At 39.0% G+C, this 14,359-nt stretch overlaps 1 protein-coding gene across 1 annotated transcript in view; it reads left to right on the top strand.

The window, feature by feature from the left end:
• The window catches only part of NCK2 (NCK adaptor protein 2), an 87,561-nt gene that overhangs the window by 23,526 nt on the left and 49,676 nt on the right, over positions 1-14,359 (top strand). The window contains exon 2 of the mRNA XM_075092298.1: positions 9,710-9,781. The gene's annotated coding sequence lies outside the window, so the exon portion shown is untranslated. The remainder of the gene's footprint in view (positions 1-9,709; positions 9,782-14,359) is intronic.

Raw genomic sequence — 14,359 nt, 5'->3', positions numbered from 1 at the left:
GTAACAGAGACACTTCCAAGGCAAAAGGGAGATCAGTGGTTACAGTGGTTTACAGAAAGCAGTAAAAGCAGCAAGAAATCATACTCTTGAATTAAAAGCTGTGAATACCATTTGTCACTGCTGCCTAGTATTTAAGTGAGGGAGAATTTTTTTTTTTTGTAGGTTTTAGATAAATTTAGTTAGTACTTCTGGGAAGTTGGCATGTTCTACTACTGCTGTTAATATTTTGTTGGGAAAAAGAAGGTTTGGAAAAGCCAAAGCAGTAGTAGAAGTTGTAGAGGTAGGCAGAACTTTTAATTACTGGAGTCAATACATCTTTTTTTGAAGAAGTGAACCTGGAAGCTATTACCTTGGGGGGCAAATTTGGACAAGGTAATTGGCTTTGACCTTTTGCCAGATGTCTAACAGTTCTTTTTCCCCTCTCCCTTGTGTCCAGATAAATGTCATGCCTTTAGGTTTTTGTTCCCTTGTTCTGGTTTCAAGTGTGGAGCTGCTTATGTAGCTAATCTGCGCTTAAAATTATTTCCACTTCTAACCCCAGTAGGACTCTCTTTTGGGGTATTCAGACAGAATTGACATAATTGGATTTCTGCCCAGATACTGTATTTAGATAGCTTTGGAGATGTCATTAATTTGACAGCTGCCATAGGAAATCTTTGTTTTGACTGTTGTTACAGGGCCTGCAATGTTTCTATTGCATTTTCATTTGTAGTCTGCCACTGAATTGACGTGATTAAAATGGGTAGAATAAGAAACCATTGAATGTGTACAAGACATGAAAGGGATAAAATCAGTGCTGAAAACCTCAGAAGGTAGGCTGTTGCCAAATTTTATTTGGGTATTATGAGATTTTGGAATATCTAGTTATCTTTCAAATAGCAATAATAGCAGCGCCTGCGGCTAGGGCTGCTGTATGCTGTGGCGGAACCAAAGCTGTGTTAACATTTCTCTTCTTGTAGTCAACCTAAAGCAAAGTTTCTGGGGCAGTTCAGGCAGGTTCTGATGATTAACTGGGAAGAAAAATGAGGTGTTTTGAGGGGCTCTGTTCTTGGGAAGCAGTGATCCTAGCAACTAAGGGATTGAATCGTTTTTGTGGATCTGAGGAACCTGGTGGTTTTGTTTTGACTTGCCCATTGAAGGTGCTGACTTTGGGGACTGCTGTTCTGCCATGTCCAAAGAGGGTGGTCAGGGTACCATACGTCACTGACTAGCATGTACCACCTACAAAGTCGTGTAGGAACCAAAGTCGTTTCAAACTTCCAAGTGTTTGTCTTCCACTTTCGGCTCTTAGTTATGAACCCCTTGTTACGGTAGTTTTGTACTTGAACTGCATGAAGTTTGTTGTTTTTCTTCAGTTGGATCATCAGAGGAGACTCAGAAAAGCTTTAAATCTGGAATGCAAGTTTTTCCCAGTCTTTGATATACAAATATACTGGGAGAAATATGTCTTGCTCTTCCCGAGGAAGATCATTTTCATCAGTGCATTGCTGAATTTTAACTCCAGGTATTACTTGAATGTATTCCAGTTTCAGTAAGGGATTTTGTGTTGTGTTCCTTGGGTTTTTTTTTTCCCCCTCCCTCAATTTTACTAATGGGTTCCAGTTTAATGTCTGTTTATGTGAGTTCTACAGCCCTGTGCTTTTCAACATTATAAATGAAATAGCAAGTTTGAGTAAACAATAGATCTTTCTACTCTTTCTGGTGGTGGTGGTTGAGAGATTTCTTCAATGTGCTCCCTCAGCTGAAGTCATTACGTATTTCTTCACCTGAGGGCCAAGATGCATCCCTTCAAAATGAAATGGCTCTCGTTTATGCTGACAGTACTTCAGATGCAGTTTGCCTGAACAGAACAGGGCAGAGCTTACATACTCTTCAGGATAATATATTCTGCTTGGACAGTAATGCCTACAGCATCCTTATATACCCGGTGGCTGTGCACCTGGAGGAAGGGTAAAACCCAAACACCCTCAGCAAATGGGCTCAGGCGCAGGGAGTGAGTGATTGCTGCAGCGGTTGGTGATGACAGCTTTTACAGCAGGTGGGGAGTGCCCAGACCAGACCTTGTTCTACCCGTGTATCGTATCATGTTGCCACTTGGCAGTTTGAGAGTTATCAAGAAGTTTCTGACAAATTTTTCTTGAAGACATCAGTCAGGATCTGCTCTGTCTGCCTGGTAGTTTCAAAGACAACCACTGACTTTGACCTATCCCTCTTAACATCACCATATCCATATATTTTAGCACCGAGACAGTAGTGGCACTATTATTTCAATTCAGACAGTGCTGTGTTGAACGTATGCATAGGAAAGACTTTCTTAAGACTAAGAAAGAGTGAATAATTTACCAGAACAGGAACGCTAATCAGGATTGCAGTCAGCCTTTAACTTTGCATTGCCAGTGGGCTAAGTCTGCCTTACTTGACTCTGTTAGTGACCTGTAGTCTCTCTGTAGTTCCTGTTACAGTCCATTTTCTGTAACATCTCACCCCAAAGCAAATCTTCTCTGTGTAGATGTGAGAGTTATTTGCTTATTTTAAACATTAGTCTCCCTAGCCAAGAGTGGTAACCAGGTGCCTCTGCCTAGTGTTTCTCTGATAGTGAGTTAATGTTGCATCCTTCTGTGGTAGCTAATTCATCGGAATCTGTGGCTTTCACTTCTCCAGAAGGCATCTGTGAATGCCTTTTTCCAGCGGAGGTGTGCATTTTCGGTAATTTACATGTGCAGATTGCTAGATTACTGTAAAGAGTATATTAATATGCTGTTTGTAGTAATCTTTCACAGCCCTGAAATCCACAAGTATTGAATTAAAAGCTCTGACTCTAGTAGAGAGTTGTGGAAGAACTGGTATGATTCAGTGAGTCCTATATGCCTTCATGTAAAACATTTTAATGGCAAAGGAGAAACAGATTTGTGAAGGAGCTGCTTGGGCTGATGAGTTGTTAACCACTCAGGTCCTCAAAGATTCTGAGCTGCTTTTACTTAATGGAAAAGACTGTCTTTGTGCAGTTTTTACAAACAAAAAATTAGAGTATCAATCAGAAAAAGGCTGAAGTTCCACTGGAATGAATTATTAAACTATATATACAAAACATTAATTTCCAAAGTGCTAAAGAATGTTATCTAACTATAAATGCTAAGATGTTTCTAAAAATGAAATCTGTAATTTGAATAATGAGGTATCCTATTAAGGAAACCAAAATAATTATCTCATGTTCAAACCATGGCCTGAGAAGCTTGCTTAGTTAAGCACTACCTAAGGTGGAAGTCTAGTCCTTTCCCTTCCTTAAAGATACTCTGAAACAGTTTAAGAACAGTCTTGGTACATATAGTTCTGTTTCTGCTTGTCTGTCTGCAATTATAATTGGTAATTCAGGTTTTTCAACATACATTTGTAAGGGTTCTTGAGGTGCTTAGAGCTCTCCTAAGCATAAATCAAGACCTTTGTTGCTTCTCCTATGTGAGCTTTAGGGTTAGTTATACATGTGCTTACCTAGCCAGCTTGTAAACCCTTAAATAAGGAAACTTAGAAAAGTTGTGAGTTCCTATTCCTTATTGTAAATAGAAAAGAAAAAACAGAGAAATTGAGATAAAATGGAGTTTGAATACTTCACCTTTCACAGATGGCTCTTGAATAGGAGTGCTTAAAAAAGCCTGGGGCTATTTTGGTGGTGTGGTACCTTTGTTGCGACCCTCCTTCAGCTTGCAGAGGGTGTCTGGACACAGCTTGCAAAGACAGGTGGTGGTGGTGGTGGTGGTTGGTCGTGGTGGTTTTGTTTGTTTTTGAGACTGCAATATTACATGTCCTCTCAAAGATTTTGTAGCCTTGCTGGGGGAGGCTTCCTGGCCTCCCATTTGTGATTTCTCCACTCTGCGTTGTGGGTTTTTTCTCCTTCTCATGCAGGGACTGCCCTGGAAGTTTACAGCTCAGCTAATCAAATTTGAATTAGGTCAGTGTCAGTAAGTATCAAGGTGGAAAATCCTGCTTAAGCCAGGAATTAAAAAAATTTGCATAGTACAAAGAGTTTACGTAGTAACTTGGTATCAGTATTGGGTTTTTATAGCTCAGACTTTTTGGGGAAACTTCTACCTGAGAGAATGTAAGAAGCATGTGATTCCTTTTAATAAAATAATGTGAATCTGTACAATATATATTGTAGAATTCTTACAGATGCAGTCACTAGCAGATGTAACCCTCCTCATTTCTTTCCAATTTAAAAAGATGGTAGTCATACACGTATTTGGATTACAACTACAGAGGAAGCTGGCAGTGGAAGTTGGTTTCTGAAATGCAGTATTTATTGTGAGTGTTTATTATTTAGAAGATCAACTGCTTGTGTTTCATGAGTAGATTGGGAGTTGGTGGTTGTGCAAGTAGATGTAAAAAACATTTTTTTTTTTTTTTTTTCTGAAAATGTATCACGTATACACCAGAGTCTGCAGATGATGTGCATTTGACTGCAGGAATATCAGTCAATGTAGCCGCTTTGATTGCATATGGTTAAACTGTGAGCCATTGCACGCTTTCTCTAGCTGCACTCGCCTCTCTGTGCCCCCTGCTAAGTATATCTTTTTTTGTTTGTTTGTTTAAATAAGAAGTTGTTTGAGTGACCAATGATACATGTTTAATCGCTTCCTCTTTGATCCAGGCAGCTTTGCCGGGAGGTGTACTAGAGCTCTTGCATGCCAGATAGGAGCGCAGAGAAGATACTCAACCTCCTGCCCGTGCGCTGTTCAGAAGAGACCCAAATTTCTTAGGCTAACCCTTACAGCCTCTGGTGATGGCTCCAAACCTGGACCTCTTAAAAAAATGCCCATTTAAACACAGAAGTTTGTCTTTTCTTTAGTCTCGCTTTCACAGCTGGCATACAGGCTTAGATCTTTTCCAGTGTTTTAAGTATCTAGCAGTCTTTCCTGCATGCAAGGAGGTGAACCTGTTCTTGTGCCCCATTTCACTTGCTTCCTTGCTGTTAAGGAGCTGCAGTCTTAAGAAGGAAAAGCTTTGTTGTGTAGAGTATGTAGTATGAAAGGATTTATTTTTTTGTTGTGGTTTTTTTTCCCCCAGAATGTTATACACATTGTAATGCAATGTTGCAATTTGCTGCCTTTTTGAAATCTTAAATACAATGTGAATCCAGTCTTGCTTTGTTTACTCCCTGTGTTTCATACTTGGTTTTAAAATATAGTATTCAATGAATGCTGTGGCTTATCTGAGTTAAAGAATGGTTGTGTGTTTTAATATTACCATTTTCTTTGCTTTAGAAGAAGGTAATATTAAGTGAGTTTTGGGATGATGTATATGACTAGGAGGTAAAAATACTAAACATATACTAGAGTCTTGAATATACTTGGTAGGTTTCTTTTCCCTTTAAACAAATTCAGGCATTCAGCTTTTGAGTGCTTAGGCTGATCTGTCTCCTGCTCAGTGGAACTGGAATGTGCTTGCCCAATTGTCTGCATAGTTAAAATATTTTGAACATTGCCTATTTTGATGTAACTTCATTTGAAATATCTGCCTAATGGAGAAGTCTTAATGGAGTACTTTAATAGCCTGAAGTGGTTACCTGCAATTGCTCCAGCGTATTTCAGTCAATTACAAAGGAAGGCAATATTTAAGGTTGGAGTGGAGCTAGATGGTGTAATGAACTGGCAGATTGCCAGCATGATCTTCTCCACAGGAGAATTTGTGTTAATGTGATGCTTTTCATTTGTTCTTCAGAAGGTCACCAGTAATATGTCAATTGTTGAATTTTATCGTAGTTATCAGAGTCACTTGAATGCCTTACCATTGGAGTTAAAATTCCCACTCTGTGGAATACAGGTTTATGGTCAGGTCATTCTTGTGTATTAGCATATTAAGTATCAAAGAGATTATTTTAGCTGTTTCCTGTCAGAATTTAAATAGGAGGTGGTTGGGTGTTGGGAAGAGAGCCTGAGAGAATTGTCATTGAAATAGTCATTGGAAAGCTGAATCTGGATTTTAGCCATGAGGGTAAAGAAAATGAGGCACATTAGAGCTGTTAGTGAAAGGAAAGGTGGTTAATAACTTCGGATGTTACTTGTAATCTAATCATTACAAAAGCTCTAATTTATTCTTAAGGTTGTAGTCTTTAAAGATTACACAGTTAAATATAAGGTGCTTATTATATTAGATGTTACTGATATTTATCTTCTGGTGCTTGTTGGCAAGTATCAAGTTCAAACTTTTACCCTGACTATTCAGAAGTGCATTTTACAGTGGGGCTTGCATAGTCCTTGTGTTCAGAGGACCTTGCTCTAGAAGACAGATGAGTGAGGTTGCTGTTCAGACAGACAAATTTGTCTTTCTACATCGCGTGTTTGTAATCATGTGTTCGTCCAATTCCTGTACTCAGCCATTCCTGTTCCTTGTTGTTTTCTGTTCCTCTGCTCTGGGCCTCATGGTTAGCGTGGGATATAAAGGCAGTCATGAGTGGTAAGGAACAGTGGCATTTTGCATTGAGCGGGGCTGGCATTACTGCGGTAATATTGGTATTAGGATTGAGGTATGGCAAATGGACGTCACATTAGATGGTACAGAAGTGATAGGCGCTGGTGATACCGAGGGATGTGACTGCCCAGCTCTGTGCCTCCGTTTGCCTTGCTGCCTTTCAAAAACGTTGTTGGCTTAATTTCCCAAGTTTTCTAATGTTGTGCCAATTTGTCCTTTGAGTGGGCAGTAAACATTTGCCATGTGTGCTCCAAGACTTTTGAAGGTTGATGGACATTATTTCAACTATTCATTCCCCAGCCTGGCTTTGCTATCAAATACAGCTGTCTGGAGTCCTGCCTGGGTGGAAGGTTGCAGCAGCAGAACTAGAAAGCCTCACATCCAGTGCAAACCCTTTGCCTGGGGGCAGATAGTCCCAAACCCTAAACACTGTTTCTGTTTCCATTTACTGCCCTTTGAGAAAAAAGTTCTTGAACTTCTGTAACTGAAAGATTGTTTCAAGGAACATATTTAAAGTATAAGTGAATTATTTGCGGTCCAGGTTTCCATCCTGAGTTTGAGTTGCTCTGCAAGTCACAACGTTGCAGGTGAAGCTTTGGGCTGCGGGGGTGTGTGATGGAAACAGGTTACTCTTCTGGGGAAGTGACTCTTAGTATGACTGGTAGCAGAAAACTTCCTCTGGCTTTTCCACAGCAAAGTGAAGATTTTTACCAACAGAAAAATAGAAAAGCAGGTCACATTGGAACGGAATTGAGTCCAGAGAGGACAGACCCCAGTCTGCATCTTGTGCTCGTGTGCCTATTAGATAAACAAGTGTTATTTCAAAGTGTTGGTAGGAATGAGGTTTTCTAGTGCATCTTCTTCCCTTGACTCTTTGCACTATCACCTTTAATATTCTGGGCTACTTTTAATCTATATTAATTGAGCCACGAAAATAAAACCATTCTTGCTGTATAGAAGGAAGTTAGCATTGTTATATTGAAATAAACACATGACTCATTTTTTCTTATGTGTTTAGATGGAATTTGAACTCTAATTTTCCCCAACTGTACTTCCTTTCCAGTTGACTAATAAATATAAGGTTAGTTTTTCAGGCATTGATGATTAACAGTATTGTTTTTAGCTCATTGTCAAATACAAGTTCTATATGCAAATGTGCATTTGCAAAAGTGGAAGCAATAATTGAGAGAGGTGTTGAGTTTTTCTTTAAGGAATAAAAAAAATTAAAAAATCAGAAGCTTGGTACAGTACATCAGTGGTGGATGGTAATGGACAATAGATGACTTGTGAGGTAGGAAGGGGGAAGATGGTACTGTTCAGAAGATCTTGTAACAAAAAATGAAGTGACTTTCATTTTCCCCTTAATGTTAATGTTCTTGCATTATTGGCAGGAGAAGAGCACGTACTACAAAACATTCAGCCAGCAGGAAAATAGATCTGCCCTGCCTCAGGGTTTAAATGTTACTTCATTTATTAAAATATCTTTCCCATTTACTTGGTATCTGTCCTGTAATTTCAAATATAGAGCAGTTTTCAGTGAGAACACAGTTAAGGTCTGTAACTGGGTATCAAAATTGATATAGGAAGGTGTGGTTGCTCATGGTCTGTGTCTGCAGAAAGCTCAAAACCCAGGTTGGGTGGTGGGGCAGCAGGCATTCCAGCCAGCACCCTGGCAGAGGAGGAGGGGGTAGGTCACCCTCTAGTCCCATCTGCTCTCTGCTGTCACAGGCATATCTTCATTCAGGCGCTGGACTGGATCGGGAGGCTGCTCTTTTTGGATAACATCTCACGGTTTTCCCTCCTCCATTGTGTGGTGTTTTTTTTTTTCTTGTGTGTTTTTTGGGGAGGGCTAGCAATGCTCTGGCTCCCCTTGCAGCTGCTGGGGAGCAAGGGTTAATCCGCCAGGGAGCAGAGAAGTAGGGACTCTCTCGTGCTTTACCCTCTAACAATATGTTTATGCTTGAATGTTTGTCAAACTGTAGTTTTAGTTTCTGTTACTCCACTTATTAATGGGTGGAAGTCTAAATCTCACTTTTAAGCATGTATGTATGGTCTTTGTAATACCTTTGTCAATATTTTTTTTTTCTTCCCCTTCATTATGATGCTTGGGATCGTCAGTTGAATTGCTCTTTTTAATTGATTTTCTTTATTGGATGCTTTTGTAGAGTGGCAAGTGGTTGGAATCTGTTCAGAGAAGACTTTGAACAGAAACGTTTGTGTGCGAGTGGCCTCAGGTTGAGTGGGAGCTGTTATATATTGATTGTCCTTATGAGCTAGGGACTGCGGGACAGGAAGACGCTCAGAATTTTTCCGTTGTCTTTGAATTGGATCTTAATGGGTTTACACTGTCTGAATTTGTCAGGCAGTTAGAAGCATCATTAGAAAACAGAAACAAATGTCTAAATACTTTGAAGTAGCTTCTGAAAGGTTACTTTTGTGGCTAGAAATACTTAACAGAACAATGGAGACTGGGAGGGAACTCAGGAGGCTTGTGCCATCCAGCTCCTGGCAGGGCTAAGGCCACAGCTGGGGCCATGTCCAGGAGAATATGAGACTCTTCCAGGAAGAAGGTCTTCTCAGGGGGCATGTGGCTGTGCTTAGACACCCTCCTGGCTTCTTTACATCCAGTCAGAATTTTCCTTAACAGAGTTCTGCAGCCCTACGACCCGCTTCACACCCTCGGTCAGAGCTCACTTGTGTTGGCCCAAACCACACGCGGTAGTAATCCAGCTGGATTACACATCCAAATCTGTGTGAGTGCCTCCTGGGTGGAAATAGTCATGTCCCACAACTGCTGGCTGTGCTTTTGCTGATGTACCTCAGTTTTCCACATGTAACAGCATTTCCCTTTTCTTGGGAAGTATGGGCAAGTTAAACTGAGTAATGTAAAAGTGAAGGAAACAGTAAATAATAGTGCTTTGTGAAATGTAATCTTTATAAAACTGGGCCAAATTTTTAATTCCATTTCTTGACTGATTTTTCTCTGTATTATGATGACTGGGTTTGTAGTCACCTTCTTACCTACATGGTTTGGATTGTGGTTAAATTGACCTTGTATTCATTGAAAAAAGTTAAATATAAAGATGGATCCTATTTATGCTAAACAGGTAGATCAAGTTAGAGCCATTCTTCCTGCTCTTCAGGATCTCTTAGGGCGTTTTGATAGTACGAAAACTAAATTACCTAGCTAAAGGTCTTCCAAGTTTAGAGTTAAAACTAAAGGACGTGTTGTTTGTTGTTTCAGATAGTGGTGTACATAACTTCATTGGAGAGTCCTGCCTTTCACTGCCTGGATCCTTTTAACAGTGTGCCAAAGGTGAGTGGTTCAAGTTCAGTGGTTATTTTCATAACTAAAGATAACGAGTGAACTGGATGTATTCCTTGGTTTTTGCTTTACGTAGTGTAGTACTTGTGGGTTTGGCTTTTGTTTTATGTTTTTTTTTAAACTGCTGAATGGATGATTAAATAGCAAGTCTTTTCCCTCAGTGATCTGAGACAAAGCAGTATTAGCTCTTTAAGAAAAAAAAAAAAAAAGGATAGGCTCAGACTATTAATTAAGCACTAGATATTGCTACCACTGTGTTTTGGCTCCTGTCTCCTATTACCTACTGCTTTGACTTGCTGCATTTTCCCCTGAAGGTGCTCTAGGCAGGACATGGTGGCGTGGGAGGTATAGACGAGTAGCGGCCATCCATAGCCTGTGGTGGAGCAGGCTTTCATGATTCTTTGACCGGGTTCTAAAAAGTTAAGTAATAGCTTATAAAGTATTGAGAGGAAAGAAGGTACGTGGGTTTTCTGTGAAAGCAGAACAGCATTGCATTCAGTATATGTAGAATATCTTCCTGGCCTGGCTATGAAGACCTGAAGTAACCTAATGAAGCTGATGTTTTCCATAGGATCCATTTTGTGGTGGAGTCTGGCTGTCTTCTTGCTGTTGATTCATGTACCCTGTTGTCTGTTTCTAGTAACTGTAGTTGATTTCTGTGGCTTAGTAGAAGATTTATTAACAGAAACTTATAATAAAATGAAACTTCATTACAACTGTACCAAAAAATAAAAGTAAAAAGGCAAACACTGAATTCAGCATTGTAGTCGCTGTAGCACAGAGCAGAAAGCTGGGAAACTTAGTTTCATTCGTTACTTCACCAGGTGGATTTATTACTTCTTACTCAAATTCTCTGTTTATAAAGTAAAAATAATGTTACCTCTTCAGAAGGAAGCTCTGATGGCTAATTATTGACATTTTGAGCCTTCAAATGGAAAGCAATGTTTGAAGTCCTTGTGTGCCTTGATATTTGTTGTGAGTTCTGTTAAATACTTGTTCAATGAAGTGTTATCAGATGTTGAAATTAGACTTAATTTGTTTAATAAAGTGCAGGTGAACCAGTTAGTATTATAAATGCAATCCAATCTTAAGTGTAACATCTACATATGTTTTTGCAAATGATTCCGTTTCTTTCAAACTGAAAAGAAAAATCTGAAGTACCAGGATAGAAACTCTGAGATACTACAATTTGCTTTTGCACTACAAAATTTAAAGTCATCTGATGTATGTCTCTTAAATGTAATGGACAAATTTATAACCCTGGCCTTTCCAACAGATCAGAGTATAGCCTTGAACATTTTGTATTTGTGTTTAAAGACTAATAATGAGAAATCTTTTGCAATAATTTTCTGGAGTGGAAACTGCAGTAGGTTTTCTTTATAAAGGTTGGACTAGATGATCCCTGAGATCCCTTCCAACCTGTGATTCTCTGATTTTGTGTGTCATGTAGGTAGCGAAATTAAAATGTTCTTGAAAGGGCTGTTAATGTAAAAACAAAACAAACACACAATCCTAAAGCCAGTGATTCATCAAACTGTAGGCTTAATCATAGTAAAATTATTCTAATTTTTCTCCTAAAATTTCTACTCAAAATAAAGCTTGCCTTTTACTGACTATGGCACAGACTTTGTATTTATTTCAAATGTGTAGTATAAAACTGTTTAGTGAACTCTTCAGTGAAAATAATTAATGAAAAATCCACTGCTTTGTTCAAGGAAATAGTTGTTTGGAATCTGGGTTATGGATTTAGTGTCATCTTTATTTATTGAACTTCTGTGATATTTGGCTTATTGAGTAATTTTTTTCTTCTACCCTTTAAGACAAGAATGGGGGAAGGGACCAAAACATGCCCAAAGTGAAGGTGTTTACAGCAGGTGAAGGCTTTATATACTTCCCAGAAAGGCAATAAATAGATAATAGCTCACTGAAAAGGGAGAGGAAGAACTATTTGGACATCTCAGCTGGCGGGGGTGTAGGGGTGTCTTATTAGACAACACTTTCAGTAATAAAATTAAATCCAACTTCTTTATTAATATATTGTCTTTCCTATCCTTTGTGTGCATGTTTCTGGTGGACTATATTCAACTTGGTAAAGATGTTATTCTGCAAAACACAGAGCATTCTAATGCCTTTCCTGAGAGGAAGTAGGCAAATGTGTAGGCATAGGTTCAATAAAGCCTCGCTTGAAATGCTGTGTTGAACGAGAACGTAGTAAACCTTCTGCCCTTTGAAAAGGAAATGCAATTGGCAACAGAGTAAATATTCACAAATTACACTCAAAATGTTCTTAAACTTCACTGAACTGCAGACAATAATGTGTCCTTATAGGATTTTGTTGAGTCAGAACTACAGTGTAATTAGCATATGGTTGTCAAGATCTGCCAGCTCATCTTTTATCTACCTGGGCAAGCTGGCGTGCTCGTGCTCCGCTCCCCCCCCCCCCCCCATTTCTGCAGTTAAATTAGTATGAAGTTACAGACGAAGTCTAATGTTCTGGCAACTTATTGCAGTCATTCAGTTGTTGCAAATCTGAAACTACACGAAAAGCATTTAACCTATTTTAGAACATCATATTGTATGTAGTGGTATTCCGTACTTTTGAACTTGTTCATCATTCATGTACAATCTTTGAATCAAAAAATAAATTGCATCTTGTATTTTCACAATAGAATATTTTGAAAAGTGATGGCAATATTAATATGCCTTGAGCAATTCTTTTATGGATTTTAGATAAAATCTTCTGGGAAATGTTCTTTAATAGTATAATTTTTTGAGACTCCATACACCTTTATGGAGTGTACTCTTTGGTTCTTGAGGGATACCTCTGTACACAGAAGGGAGATGGATGAGATCAGAAGCAAACAGGTGCAAGCAAAGTTATCACTGTCTTAATACTCAGCAGATTTGCCAAACTGTGGTCAGATGTCAATGGCTACAGTACCACAACATTTGGTGGAGAGCCTAGTCTGTAAAGGTACTCAGAACAACCACGACCCAAGTGTGCTACACATGTGGCGAGACCTGTTCCCAGCTTCTGAAAGACTGGTTCTCCTCCTTCTTTAAAGAGGGAAAAGCACCGCAGACATTTCAACTTGATGGAATTGTCTGTGATGCCTTATCAGAATATTTTTTTTGGTATTTTTCAGTGGATTAGCATGTTTGTAGTTGTTGATTTTTGAAGGAAAACAGTACCTATTCTTAGTATTTCGTAGGAGTTATTTATGGAAAACTTTTATTCTGACAGTAATTAAGAGAATGAAAGGTATGTACTGAGTGGATGTCTGGATTCCTTTCCCTTAAACAAAACAAAACAAAAAAAAACAAAGAAAAAAAACAACCCCAAAGTTCCTGTAATTACTTCAATTATCCTAGATGCTTGAAGTGTTAATTTTAAGCTGAAAGTGAATGCAACTTTAGCATTACTTAAATATATTTACAGACATTTAGTATAATAAATGAATTTATAGATTACTGCCTATTATGTTATGCTAGTGTCATAATACTTTCTAAGCTGTAATTGTGGACAGTAGGGAAGAACAGTTTCATCCCACTCCTACGCCCCCATAACCACAGGTATACCCCCCCAAATAAATTGATCTTCCCTGAATTATGTAACTTTAGTACATCCCTTTCTTAGATTTTTTTTTAATTACATTTTTGTTGTTTCTCTTTGTAGTAATTGTATTTCTCTGCATGAAAATACAGGCATGGTTTTAATTACTAATAATATCAAAATAGATTACTAAGAATCGCTTGTCTACAATTTTTTTCCAGCTTTGGTAGCTTCAAGTGCAACTCAAGTTTGTAGATATCAATGGTACCTGTTACAGCCTGGAAATGGCCTTTGCAGTATACTTTAACTGCGGTCCGTGTGGATTCCTCATCAGAGAACACTGTACAGCTTTCATCGACACATGAAAATTCAGCTCAGTAAAAATAAAACAATGACCACGTTTTTCCTGGTGGAAGTACTTGTGTGGTTTGATAGCCAGTATGGACTTTGGCTGTCTTCTCATCCAGCATGTCACTTTTTCTGAGCCAAAAAGCGCTTTGCCTGCTGAAAAGGATCTGGCATGTTGCTCATACTGATATGAGTTAAGCCATATATATATAAAATATATACATATGAGTAAGTTAATCTTAAGCTTGTGCCCGAGTATATCTGTGAACTGAGCACAAAACACTCAGTGGCCAATCTTAGTGACTTGACCAGTGTTCAGAGAAATGCCACTGGCAGGACTGGTTACTGAGCCCCTGTTTCTGTGGTTTCTAAGTAAACATAATCCTGTGTTACACCAGGTTCAGTTAGAAGATTTCAATATGTCCTGCACTTTTGAGGGATGAGTGATGAGGCTTTGAGATAGGATCTTGAGAAACTCTTCAAGATAGCTTATGCAGTTGAGCTACATCACAGGGAGGGTGTATCTCCCTGGGATGCTGAAAGCGTTTGTGGCTTAGCTGGGTGCTATACGCAGAGGCATAAGTCAGGGAAAGTCAGCTCGAGGCTTTCGGGATGTGGGGACTGTGCAATAGGGCTGTATCGGCACAGGGCAGGGCAGTGATCGCAAA

Source organism: Phalacrocorax aristotelis, chromosome 1, assembly GCF_949628215.1.
Source record: "Phalacrocorax aristotelis chromosome 1, bGulAri2.1, whole genome shotgun sequence".
Classification (NCBI taxonomy): Eukaryota; Metazoa; Chordata; class Aves; order Suliformes; family Phalacrocoracidae; genus Phalacrocorax; species Phalacrocorax aristotelis.
Note: the sequence above shows the minus strand (reverse complement) of the source record. Positions and strands in the feature narration are given on the sequence as shown.